Raw genomic sequence first — 13,848 nt, 5'->3', positions numbered from 1 at the left:
CTCCCACTCCGTAGCACCCTGGTGTCACCAGCAGAGACACTGCTGACAGTGGAGCCCTCCTCACTGTCTTGTGGGGTGTCACCTGTACCCCTGGACACCTGCCGTACCTCCATGAGGTCTATTGCATGGGTGATCCGGCCCAGTCCCCGTGCCACATCACCCGCAAAGTGGCCCATGTCAACCTGGAGGCTGACTGTTCTCCTAGACAGCCCAGTTGTGTTCACTACCAGCCGTACGATAGAGGAGGCCATCCTGTCCAGCCTTTGCAGCAGCTGGCGGTCCCTGCGCCGCGCACCGTCACTCTGCGTTAGCAGTCCAGCCACCAGTTCGCACATTGACAGGGCAAGGTCACCTGTGTTGTTCCAAATGACCTCCAGTTTTGAATTCACCTGCTGCATGCTGTTGGCATGGTTCCTCTCAAAGCGCTGCAAAACCCCACTAATTCTCCTTAACTATTGATTTTGCAGGCGCTGACCCCGTAGCAGTTGGGCCTCCATTGGTGTTGTGGAGGGAAGCCCTGACTCTGCCTGCTGCCCTGCTGTCATCATCCTGGGTCGCCTGCGCAGCGGTGGAGGCCCTGTGATGTCTGATGTGGCACTCTGGCTTGTACCTGGTGCAGGCTCCAAGACCACTGTTGCAACAGGTGTTGCCAGAGAGGGGATGGTGTTGGTGGTGCAGGTGGGAGTGGTGGCTGGTCCTGTTGTCTTCTCTTGGGGCTGGCTGACCATTGGCACCTGGCTGCTTTGGCTGGTGGGGGTGTCTTGTGGGAGACCTGTGGGACATGGGGAAAACACTGTCAGTGTCTACTATCAGTTAACAACTTTCTAATAAACAATAGCCTATGAAATGCCTACTTGCCTACATTGCCCATAATGCATCATTCTGGTGTTTGCTACTCTGAAATGGAGCTATCTTGGTTGTGCATGGCCCTGTGTACATGGTGGGTGGGGGTATGGCATTGATGGGGGTACAGGCATATCACATAGTACTCAACGGTTGATGGTCCGGTCTCAGAGGTGTCCAGTTCTCCAAATCCAGTAACAGCCTCCGGCTCCAGGGTCTCCTCAACCCTTTCCTCCAGGGGTGTGGGTAGTGGTATGGTAGATGGTCCCCCTCCTGTGCCTCTCATCTCCCGGAGCCTTTCTGCCACCCTCTCCTTGGTCCGGGAGTGGAGGTCGTACCACCTCTTCTTTAGGTCGTCCACACTCCTGTGGCTGACCCCCAGGGAGTTTACCTTCTCCTGGATATCCTGCCAAATTCGTTTTTTTTCAGAGTCTGGCACATTGAGGGCTGCCTTGCCAAACAGCTCATCATGGTACTGACAGCACTCATCCGTAAGCACCTCCAGCTCCTTCTCTGCAAACTTGAGCTTTCTCTTCCTGGGAATGTCAGCCATGGTTGCTGGTGCTCTGTTAGCTGTGCTGCAGTTAAAAAGGGTGTGGTCCTCCCTCCTCCCAGGTGTATTTGTAAACTTCCTGTCTGTGATGTCATCATCATGTGCCAGGAAGTGTTTTCCTGAGTGTTCTGGAGTGGTTTCTGGAGTGTTCTGCAGCACCTGCTTTAAATTTTCAGCACAGTCGCAATTTGCGACACCCACTCGCAAATTGCGAGTCCGTTTTTTGCGCGGTCGCAAAAAGCGACCTCGCAAACAGCGGACTCGCTATCTGCGGTGCTACTCCGGGTGAGATTTGCAATTTGTCCGCGCACTTTCTACCTGCATTGCAGTTAGCGACACGCAAATTGCAAGTTGCAAATTCTCGCAAATTGCGAGTCGCTATTTTTTTCCTACCTACATCTGGCCCATAGTGCGTAAAAAATATATAAAACGTTAGATATTTCTCATGGGTTTTTCTGCCAGAACTTAGCACATGAAAGTCGGGACCTGAGTGCGTTCTCATTTGGCTCATAAAAACGCTTTAGTTGTTTATCCCAAGGCTATAAGAACATCCCAGGGCTATTTTCAGCCCATGTAAGATCAATATTACATGATATTGATCCCGAGGCGTTATCCTATGTGGATGACATATATCTCATGGACGATGACCTCAACATCCATCTTGTAAGGGTCGATCGAATCATTTTGGGATTTGCAGACCTCGGTTACAAATTCAACTTTAAGAATAGTAAGATTGCCTTTCTCAGTGTATTGTTCCTGGGATACGAGCTATCAAACGAGGGGAAGAGCCTGGCCCGCACTTTCTAGAGAAATGTGCACAATTGCACCCTCCTAACACTCTCAAGAAACTACAGTCATTAGTAGGTTTCTTCAACTTTGGCAGAACATACATTCCAGATTATGCACAGCGTATCAAGCCACTTTATGGCTTGGTACAGCCAAACTTTTCTAGCAGACACTGGACAGTTGAACATACACGCATCCTTAGGGAATTGCAACATGACATGCTAGAAGCTAAATGCTGCACACACGTGACAACAAAACGAACTTGGTCATCAGAATAATTGCTGGTCCCATTGGATTTACTTATGTCACCTTCAATGAAGGCAACACAGTACCCATAGCATATAAATGACATTTATACTCAAATGCAGAGCAACGTTTTGCACCTACCGAAAAAATTCTGACTGCAGTTCAAATGGCTGTCATAAAGGAGAGGCCACTTGCCCAGGGGAAACACATTATTGTCGGTACCCCCGGTGCCGGCCTTAGAGGCTGTCACCACAGCAAGCGTTCCCAATGCTAAACCATTACATCCACGTTGGATTCAGTGGGCAATGTCTCTGACCGCCACTGATGTTGATTACATCTTCGATCCAAAACTTCAGACACAAGAGTTTCTCCAGCATGAACAGGAGTACCCCGCTCCTCTAAATATCTTGCCACTAGACAGATACCATACTGCCATATACACTGATGGTACAGCACAACCCACTGTAGGTACTAAACATCAATATTTAGCCGCTTATGCAGCCGTGAGCGGAGTGATGGAGGGTGGAGTTTTCTACCCTCATAACACCTACACACAGACCCTAGAGGACTGCACAGCTCAATTGGCTGAACTTAAAGCTCTCATATGAGTGCTAGAACACACAGAGCCAGGATGCCTGACTTTAATAGTCTGTGACTCATACTACTGCGACTAGTCATACAATGATTATCTTAATCATTGGAAGCTGAACAGGTTTAGAGATTCAAAAGGGAACACTATTAAACACAAGACATTGTGGGGGAGGGTGGCTGATCTTAAGGATATTCTACTGTGTGTCCATGTAGTACATACATTGGGCCACCAACCTGTAGGAGTACACGTTACCGGCAACACTTTAGCTGATGAAGCAGCCAAATCTGCAGTAGCTACGGCTTCTGTGGCTGCAGTGACTCATTCACAGATGAGATTGGATAATGAAATACTGACTGCCGTGAAAGCTTTGGCTGAAGGCAAGTCCCTCCCGAAAGGATACCCTACAAATTATTCTTACCACATCAGTGCACAGAATGTTGCATACGCAACAATTCCTGGGGTTGGTGATCGAGTGATCCCCAATGAAGATCAGAGATTAGATCTAGTAAAAGCAGTGCATGAGGGTGTCACTTCTGCACATGCTGGTATTTCGAACACTATTACAGAAACGCTTCTGGTGCCCTTGTCTATGCAGATGGACAAAAAAGTACGTCTTTTGTTGTGACATTTGCCAGCAAATACAGGGCTCCAATGTCAAACGCCCACCACAGACATCTCTCTTAGTGTCCAGCAGTCCACTACAATGTGGTACATGGACCATTGCGGTCCACTCCAACCTGATGGTGCATACAAATACATCTTAGTCGCTGTAGATTCTTGTTCTAGAATCCTGTGGGTATGGCCGCAGCGGTTGGCTGACACTCGAACTGTTATAAAAGACTTGCTGATCTTTATCAGTACATATGCGGTTACAGCATTCCATTAGGACCAGGGCCCTGCATTTGCCTCAAAGATATTCAGGGACACCATGGGGACGATGGGTGTTGAACTCTATTACTCCTCACCATAACATCACAAGGGAAATTCGGTTGTGGAGAGGCAGAACCGTGATCTAAAGCAGTCTTTAACAGCTCGAGTAATAGGTTCAGGCCGCAGTTGGATTCATCACTTATGTGGGGTCCAGAGAGCACTGAATAATCTGCCAAGACGGTCCTTGGGGGGACGCACTTCTTATGAGGTTCTCTTTTGGATACCTATGTATGTCCCAGATCTTGATGGCTCTGGTATGGTGGCAGCAGAAACACCATTTGACATAAATGAACGTCTCACTGTCTTACAGGAGCTTCAGCAGTTTTGTGATGATAAATCATCTACCAGTGCTGCAACCTTAGGAATAAGGGATTTAGTGAAAACTTCAACTGGCTGGATTCCTGAAGTTGGGGATCTGGTTTGTGAGAAGATCGCTGTGAAGAAGGAATTCGGTCCATCATACAGAGCACCTGTCCCGGTCTTGGGAATTCAAGGTACCAGAACTGTCATCTTACCACCACTGTCTGGTTCCAGAACAAACAGATTCATTTCCATTGATGACATCAAACTACACCATGTGGCCGATCCTTCACAGTAGACCAAGAGATCCCATGGGTAGTTCCCAGTCCCCTTTCACTACCCAACAGGACATACCTCTACACACTAGAATAAACAACACTACTACGGACTATGCAACAATGTCAAACGCTGTTACAGATACCTCCTCGACCATGGGGAGGGTGGAACATGAACTCTGTCTAGTTCCTGTTACCACTTCAATGACAACACCTGTCCAAGATTTGGCTGTTTTCTACCCAAACACTACACAGACTGATGACACCCTCTACCGTGAGGCTCCACGCGAAGTGGACCAATGTACAAGTAATGCACCGGCTCCAGTATTTGCAGAGACTGCCTCTGGCTATTTTATAGACATTGATGATTTTTCTTCAGATTCATCCACTATTATGATTGACAATGTTTCAAAAACACGTAAGCTGTATCACTGGCTTAAAAATAACTATTTAATCTACCCATGGAAGTATTTATGGTTCTGTTTAACATTTACTGCATTATTTTTTTGGGTTGGTTTTGTGACTGTTTTCTTTTTGCTCATAAATGGTCATTACATTCCTGAACGCTCCTTTGTCAAGCCTGTGGATGAAGTCTTAACTCCTCATCATTCCTCACATGAGGTCCGAAGAGACTTGTCCCTTGTGAACATTTCAGAAATACCGATTTCTGATGGGATTGTGTGGGACAATGTTCCCTTTGATATATACGGGCCTACTGAGGTCATTCAAATTCCATATGAGTTCAAAATATCTATGACAGATGTCCACCTGATGTTGTATCTGATGATTGGTATGTCCAAACAGTTGATTCCATGCTGACTGAAATGAAGGACTATTCCATATTTGAAAGTGATGATGTAAATTGACATACAATGAATTATGAGGAAATGTTCTGTTATGATAATTGGGGACATTACTACCTACACCCTGCCACTAGACACAGGCTAGTATTGAACTATACACAGTGGGAACACTGTTCAACACCACCAGTGGGGAGCCCAAAACACTATACAGATAAATTTACATATTTCATTGGGCATGACACAAAAAAGGCAGAGTCATATTTTTTCAAGTTACCTCCGTCACAAATTAGGAAAATGTTGCTAACTAACACGAAACTGATTTATTCAGTTCCCTTTGTTTCCCGGCTCGCAGTTGAAGGTTACGAATACTGGAAGAGCACTATTGACTTAAAAAGTGTATGGGGAACACAAGATTGGCAAATACAGAGTAAGGAAGCTTTATTTAGAGCATGCCTGATTCCTGTGTAAATGATCTTTTTAAATGACACCATTCAACAGACATCCTGTCTGGGGTTAGCAAAAATTAAAGACATGAACACGCCCAGTATCCCCATAATGGCAAAGTTGAATGATTGGCAATATTTCCTTAATATCACAGAGGAAACGCTAGATGCAATGGTTAAGGCTGTTACCTATAATTCTTCACTTTCCAGTCCTGGCGAGTGGTTAATATTGCCAACTGACACCAATAGGTGTAAAGCAAGTTTTTTTAACAATTCACGGGTTTTACAATTAACAGGCCAGACCCTCGCTTTGTATCGGGTCAACATACAGGTATAGTTACAACATACAGTGTGGGTAAACTGTGCCAACAATGGGTACAGGCTAACACATTAGCCGCAGTTAAAAAACATCTTAACACTCTCTGTGAAGATGTAGACTTGCAGGATTTTCTGCTAGATCCTAGGAAACAGCACGCTAAAAGGTTCCTATATGCTATGTATAATGAGATCTGGAAACTTTCACAGATAGAAACTGCTGCATGTTTAAGGCAATTAGATAAGGAAAACTTAGAGAAGGCTTTAGCAGTTGTCGACAACGGCATGAACACTCTGTCCAACAGGATTTATTCACTATCTAACATTGTGTCGTTTTCTATTAATATCATTCAAACAGACTTGTCCCTTTTATATCAGGACAAACTCAGCTGTGTTCCATCATGCAGCTAGGTTTGACATTACAGGCACTGAAAAATGGCCGCATTCCATGTAAATATATTAACGGGAGTGAATTGTTCACTGCTTTTAATCTTTCCAGGGAACAGGAGACAATGGCTAAAAGGGAAGCTAGTTTCACCATGCTTCACATTGAAAAGTTAAATAAGTTGTCCTTCACGGTAGCAGAGAGTCCTTCAACAATTTGGCTCTTACATGGCATTATTAATTTGCCCATTTCGATCTTTCATTTCTCAAATTGCTTGAAACATCTTGCAGTGGGCAGGTTCGAGCAACTAGGCGATAGCTACATTAAGGAAGAGTGGGAGCTGCCCTTTGATTATAAATGTTTGAATGGCGAAACAGAGGTTTTTTTAAGCAGAAGCGAATGTGAGACTACTGTTAGTCATTCAATGATATGTAAGCAGGTGTCCCTTCACGGCCTTTGCAATGTGGGGGTCACAAACTTGGCCTGTTTTCTGAAGGGTACTCCTGTCCCTTTGATTCGACAAGTATTTCATGTAATTTCCAATGGAAGTTATATGGAAGTGAGTGATCAAAGTTGCTGTGGCATGTGACCAGGAATTGCCTACGCAATCTCGGTCTCGAAGGTCGTTACGTGTTGCGGACATGTTTTATTCCCCCCCACACGAGAGATAAAAGTATCTGACATGTGGCCCCACATAGATACTATTAATGTAAATTATGACAAGCTGAGCAGACTAATGGTGCTATTGTTTGAAAACAGGTCGCATTGACATCCGCTAGAGAGACGTATGCGCTCTAGATAGCGAGATCATCAGCCGAGATACACTCCTTATTGAATACCAATTTCCCCAAGCACTTTGGAGAACTGGTATCCAGAATGTTCAGTGCTTCAAGCACTGCTGGGATTGTCCATTTCTTTAAGGCTGTCGGTTCTGGATTCGTGTCCATCTTCCAAACTGTTTTCAGAGTCATCCCATCAGCCATCCATTCACTCTTTTCAACCGTGTTTGGTGGTTTTCCGATTATTTTAGCATTCATTGGCAGACTACTACTGCTATTTTTTCTGATTTGCAGTGGTTGTTTCTTTCCAGCTATGCAGAGCAATGGAGCCGCTCCCACCAACTCAACTGTGCCATGAACGTATGGTTCGGAGCTTCAATGCTTCCTGACTGGTGGAATTGGAGCGTGATTGGTCGTTGTCATTTTAGCCACTTCTCTGGTGCGTACAACCAGTTTTCTGCTGCGTGTGGTGCCTCTTTGAAAACCTGCCTATGGTGTGTCTTGCTGTTGCACCGGCATCTCCTGTGGACCAAGAACTGCTGATGTCCCCGATGAGGGTTCATTCACGGTCATGCCCCTTGAGACGAAGGCTGCTCCGCGAAGCCACTTATGAGTCTTCAGTTCTAATATCTACTATGGACAATGGCACTGCTGCAGGTGGAACTGCACAAGAGACTGACACGCACCACTGCTTTGTGGATCCATTTGTCTGCTCGGTGATCGATCTAACATCTGATTAGGTCCTTGATTGGTGACTTCGATGACACTCTTCGAGATCATGACTATAGTAAATAATTTGATGAATTGGCTTGCTATTCCCAATTAAAAGTATGCATTCAAATTGCCTTTACTTTGGCCTGCTGTGCTTGTCGTGGTTGACATTAAACATTCTCTGTATGTATCTTAACTGATATTTTGATTATCTTTTAACAAATAAATTAAAAAAAAAACGTTTTTAGATAGTTTTTATGCTTTTAGCTTTTAGTCCAGAGCAATTTTAGTGTTTTGGATTCATTCACCTTCAGTGGTGTCCAGTTATGGCGTCATACTTGTTACGGCAATGGGGAGGGTGTAGTGAAACCTAGTTTTTTTAATGGCATAACAGGAGTTAGCTTAGCCTTTGGCTTGCAGACTTGTGCCCCCGTCACCTAGTGACTTTTAACCTACTTAGCTTGCTCTGTCTTAGCCCATTTAATTATTTAATTCTTATAAGATGGCTGCCTTGTTTATATTTAGGCCACTTGTTATGAGTTGCATTATCAGCGCCACTGCGTTAAGGCGTCAAGATCAAGTGACAAAAACAGACAAACAGTAGGTGTTCACACTTAGGGAGTTTCCCTCTCCATGCTTTTGAGGGAATTGTTTATATTAATTGCTGCCCCAAGCATGCCTGTTATCTATTGTTTGGGAACACGCCTACGTCAGGGGTCCAAGTAGATCCGTACAAATACATCACACTTTAGACAGATAATCAGAGGGATTCCGACCAGAGGTCATCTCCACTATCGCTGATATCGATGCTGCACGTCGTCTTGATGCTGACCCAGTCTTCGTGTCCCTGCGGAGTCTGAGATAGAGACCTCATTCCAAGGTAACAAGGGTTGGGGGCTCCTCTCATGGACATGGCATTGGCAGATTAGGTTTAAAATACCCAGCTCTCCTTTAGGTAGGAGGTTAGGCCTAGAATGATAGGGGGTCATTCTGACCGCGGCGGACGGCGGTCGCCGCCCGCCACGCGTTTCCCGCCGAAAGACCGCTCCGCGGTCAAAAGACCGCGGCGGTCATTCTGGCTATCCCACTGGGCTGGCGGGCGACCGCCGAAAGTCCACCCGCCAGCCCAGCGGGAAACACCCTTCCCACGAGGACCCCGGCTCAGAATTGAGCCGGCGGTGTGGGAAGGTGCGACGGGTGCAGTTGCACCCGTCGCGAATTTCAGTGTCTGCTAGGCAGACACTGAAATTCTTTTTGGGGCCCTCTTACGGGGGCCCCTGCAGTGCCCATGCCATTGGCATGGGCACTGCAGGGGCCCCCAGGGGCCCCGCGGCACCCCCTACCGCCATCCTGTTCCCGGCGGGAGAACCGCCAGGAACTGGATGGCGGTAGGGGGTGTCAGAATCCCCATGGCGGCGGAGCGCGCTCCGCCGCCATGGAGGATTCTCAAGGGCAGCGGAAAGTCGGCGGGACACCGCCGACTTTCCGTTTCTGGCCGCGGCTGAACCGCCGCGGTCAGAATGCCCAGCGGTGCACCGCCAGCCTGTTGGCGGTGCTACCGCCGACATCCGCCATGGCGGTAATTACCGCCAGGGTCAGAATGACCCCCATAGTGTATTAGGACATATTACACACTTTATATCTTTTCATGTTATTGCAAGATGGTGGGGGTCTTTGTAATAATGACTCTTGTCTTTACAATTCTGTTTCTTGCACTGTTCATTATCATAATCATTGCAGCCAATGCAACTTATCGCAGATTACAGTTGTGTTAAATAAAAACTATTGAAACTTTACTGCATCTTCGTTATTGCCTGTGTTTGGAGGAGACATGATATATCTGTGAGAAAGGGGTAATCTCCGTTTAATCATGACACTCCCTGATATGTCATACTTTTGAGTCCATGTGTAAAGGCTGCCACAAATCACCTTTTACTGTTTGGGTTTTTGGTTAGGTGCTGCTAGTGAGCCGGAAGGGTTGGGACTACAGCTGCGACTTATAGGATAGACATAGGTGGTCATTCTGACCCTGGCGGTCTTTGACCGCCAGGGCGGAGGACCGCGGGAGCACCGCCGACAGGCCGGCGGTGCTCCAATGGGGATTCCGACCGCGGCGGTAAAGCCGCGGTCGGACCGGCACCACTGGCGGGGTCCCGCCAGTGTACCGCCGCCCCATTGAATCCTCCGCGGCGGCGCAGCTTGCTGCACCGCCGCGGGGATTCCGACCCCCCCTACCGCCATCCAGATCCCGGCGGTCGGACCGCCGGGATCCGGATGGCGGTAGGGGGGGTCGCGGGGCCCCTGGGGGCCCCTGCAGTGCCCATGCCACTGGCATGGGCATTGCAGGGGCCCCCGTAAGAGGGCCCCTACAAGTATTTCACTGTCTGCTGCGCAGACAGTGAAATACGCGAAGGGTGCAACTGCACCCGTCGCACAGCTTCCACTCCGCCGGCTCGATTCCGAGCCGGCTTCATCGTGGAAGCCTCTTTCCCGCTGGGCTGGCGGGCGGTCTGAAGGCGACCGCCCGCCAGCCCAGCGGGAAAGTCAGAATTACCGCCGCGGTCTTTCGACCGCGGAACGGTAATCTGACGGCGGGACTTTGGCGGGCGGCCTCCGCCGCCCGCCAAGGTCAGAATGAGGGCCATAGTCACCTACAAACATAAGTACTGTCATCCTTAAACCAGCAGTCTTGCCTAGAGCAAGAGTCCAAGTACAACACTACATTTAGTCAATGCACATAGTCTGATTCAGTCTGATAAATAAATAATACTTTCCTATTTATTGTTTGAGAGTGAGTCTTGTTAGTTGTTTCTTCCTACAAATAGACTATATCAAACTAAGTTATATCTTTCTTTCAGCTAGGATTTCCCAATGACAGGCCTTTCAGCTAACCAAGAAGAAGTGCACTGACACTAAAGAAACAGTGCCTGTCAAGAAGACAGTCTATAAGAATTTATTTAAAAAAACACTACTTCTGCATTCATGGAGGCAGTCACCCACCAACTAAAAAAAATGGCCTGACAGAGAAAAATACACTTCCTCACAACACATTAGTGTTGGTAGTCATGGCTGTGAGTGAGAAGGAATTGTTCTAACAAAAAGAACAGGAGCTAAAGTACAACACCCTGGAGGTAGATGCAGTACGGGATGTTTTATTTATTTCAAAATCAGTATTGTTCTCTTCTGCATATTTCCTCCTCCAGTCCTTTGGGAAAGAGGGTTTCCATTGGAGAAACATCAAAAGGAAGCTTCCGGAAAACACTGTTGACTCTGGTTTCCAACATAGGACAGCTAGTCCAGCCATAGTGAAAATAGCTTTTTGTGCTCTGTCCCTACAGAATACGGTAACATCAATGTTCTACTTGTCCCACTTTTAAATACAATGCACATTGTCTAGTGCACTACAAGGCCTACACAGGGGTGACTTAATAATAATTTAAAGGGTGGTCAAAAAGGGTTCCTTTGACAGGTCAGACAGCAGGGAGTACACTGTAGCAGTCAGGCTACACAGGATAGGCCTGTAGCCACATTTGCACTGCCACTGTACTGGATAACAGAATAGATGCTCCAGACTCATAGACTCTATTACTTATTGTTTACATTTGTACTAATCTATTGGGTGAAACTGTGTACTTTTGTTTTTTTAGATGCTCCAGCCCACAGGTTGCATTGAACATCAAGGCTCTGGATACAATTTATACACCATATATGATAGGCTTACAGGCAAGTTAATTGTGCCGGTCAGGAACAAATCAATTTAACCACAATTAAAGGTGGAGCACAGGCTCTATACTCCTTGTTACCAGTGTTAATGTACACTTAATTCTAAAGCCAGCAAAGCAAATAGGGCCACAATCTGGGGTGACACTATGCAAAAGATGGCCATTTACTAATCGGGTCGCCCAAAACAAAAGGCAGAGAGAACCACTCACCCTCATAAGAGTTCTCATCATTATGGTGGAAAATACTGGAAAGACCATGGCAGTGCTACATCGTAAAGTTCACACCCTGTTGGGGGTTACACCACCTCAACAGTTAAGGGTTCTCTCCCCATATATGCATGATCCACATCGGGTCCTGTGCTCTGCCTGAACCCAGAAATTAGTACTAAGCCGGTACCAGACTAGCACAAATGTTTCCCTTTGAGTATCACTGTTCCCTGGGAACCATTGGCTGAGGAATGCTGGGCCTTTTCACTGTAGTGACACAGTAATATTAAATGTGTACTTGTCCCACTTTCAAACACTATTCACCTTGTGGGGTACAAGGTCTATACAGGGGGTGGTTTACTAATACTTAAAGGGTGGCATCTTGATATGTCAGAAAAGGGTTATTTTGACAAGTCCCATTGCAGGTTTTACAGTGCATCAGTTAGGATACACGGGGAAAGGCTGTAGCAATTGTTACACCCACACTGTAATTGATGGCACAATAAGTTCTTTAGTCCATAAATGATATGTAATTTGCATGCCTTAAGTACATTTTTGATACTATATACTAGGGACTTACAAGCAATCAGGAATAAGCCAATTTAGGCATGTTTCAAGTTAACAGGGATAATGTTCCAAAGCTAGTTAAGCAGGCACAGCCAAAATCTGTTATATATCATGCAAAAAGAAGGTAAAATTCTACAGCTTCATACCACACTTCTGCCATTACTACATGGTGAAAATACTTGTTACTGTTACCAAATTTAATGCTGCTCAATTTATCGACCTTGACACAATGGGGGACTCCAACTTGTGATTTGTTGTCATCAAGCTCATAGGAGCAAATTTAAGAAAAATGGCACTGCACACAGTCCATCCGACACTCTTCTTGCGCCGCTTAGCACCCCCGTAATACCACCATGTGTTCGCCATATTTAAAATACAGCACACTATGGCAGTAGTTACGGGACTAGCGTCGGAATTGTTTATGCTAGTCCGGTGCTTTGCAGGATTAACATAAAACATTCTGACGCTAATCTTGCAAAGCCCCCAGAGGCCCATTGTAACCAATGGAAGCCTCCTTTTAATGCCTGCTCTGAGCAGGCGTTAAAAGAGTTAAAAAAATGTACACAAGGAAATCTCTGAAATTTCCTTGCATGATTTCTTCAGCCCTTCCTAGAGTGGGAACGCCCCCATTGCATACATTATGCCTGGCCCAGGCATAATGTAGCGCAAAGGGTTACAAAGTGTCACAATGCAAGCATTGTGCCACTTTGTAAATATGGTGCAGTATTTTTGGCTTCCTAATGCACATTAACCTGAAAACAAATTATGCTAATGTGGCATTGGAATGGCACTAGGGGCTCTTAAATATGTCCCATTTTTTTTCACTGAAGCTAGCGCACCCTTTCTTGGTATTCATTGGAATTTCACACACACATCATAAATCTATATAAAGGACCCGGCTGGCAACTAAAGAGATCTCTGGTAAAAAAGTTAAATCTATCCCCCCTCACTTCTTACATATTGTCTTTGCATGCATCCATTTTCTCTCTTCCCTCTCATATGCATCTGTCAGCGGCCCTGGAACTTTAAAAACTGACTTTGAATGGTTCCAGCCCACCGGGGAAATGCTTGACGAGATAAAAGGGCAGTCCAGTCCTGCACACTTATAGTTCATAAAGAGCAGTGACAAGTTTCTTCTTGGCCCTCCTTCCCGTCTGCTCTGCCCTAGGACTTGCCATTTACTTGCAAACTAATTAATCTGGAATATCCTTGTAGCTTCTCATCAACTCCTATAAAGTGAATTTACTGATGCGTGTAATTTCCCCTTTACTTAGCCAATAGAAATTTAGTGGTTATTGCGTAAATGTCAACCCATTTCTGAGGATCGAACGGACTTAATGCGTATTTTGAAACACCATTGTCTTCACTAAAACCACTGCTGGAAACAGGCA

The sequence above is a fragment of the Pleurodeles waltl genome, chromosome 10 (assembly GCF_031143425.1).
Source record: "Pleurodeles waltl isolate 20211129_DDA chromosome 10, aPleWal1.hap1.20221129, whole genome shotgun sequence".
NCBI classification, from domain to species: Eukaryota; Metazoa; Chordata; class Amphibia; order Caudata; family Salamandridae; genus Pleurodeles; species Pleurodeles waltl.
This window is presented reverse-complemented; position numbering follows the sequence as displayed.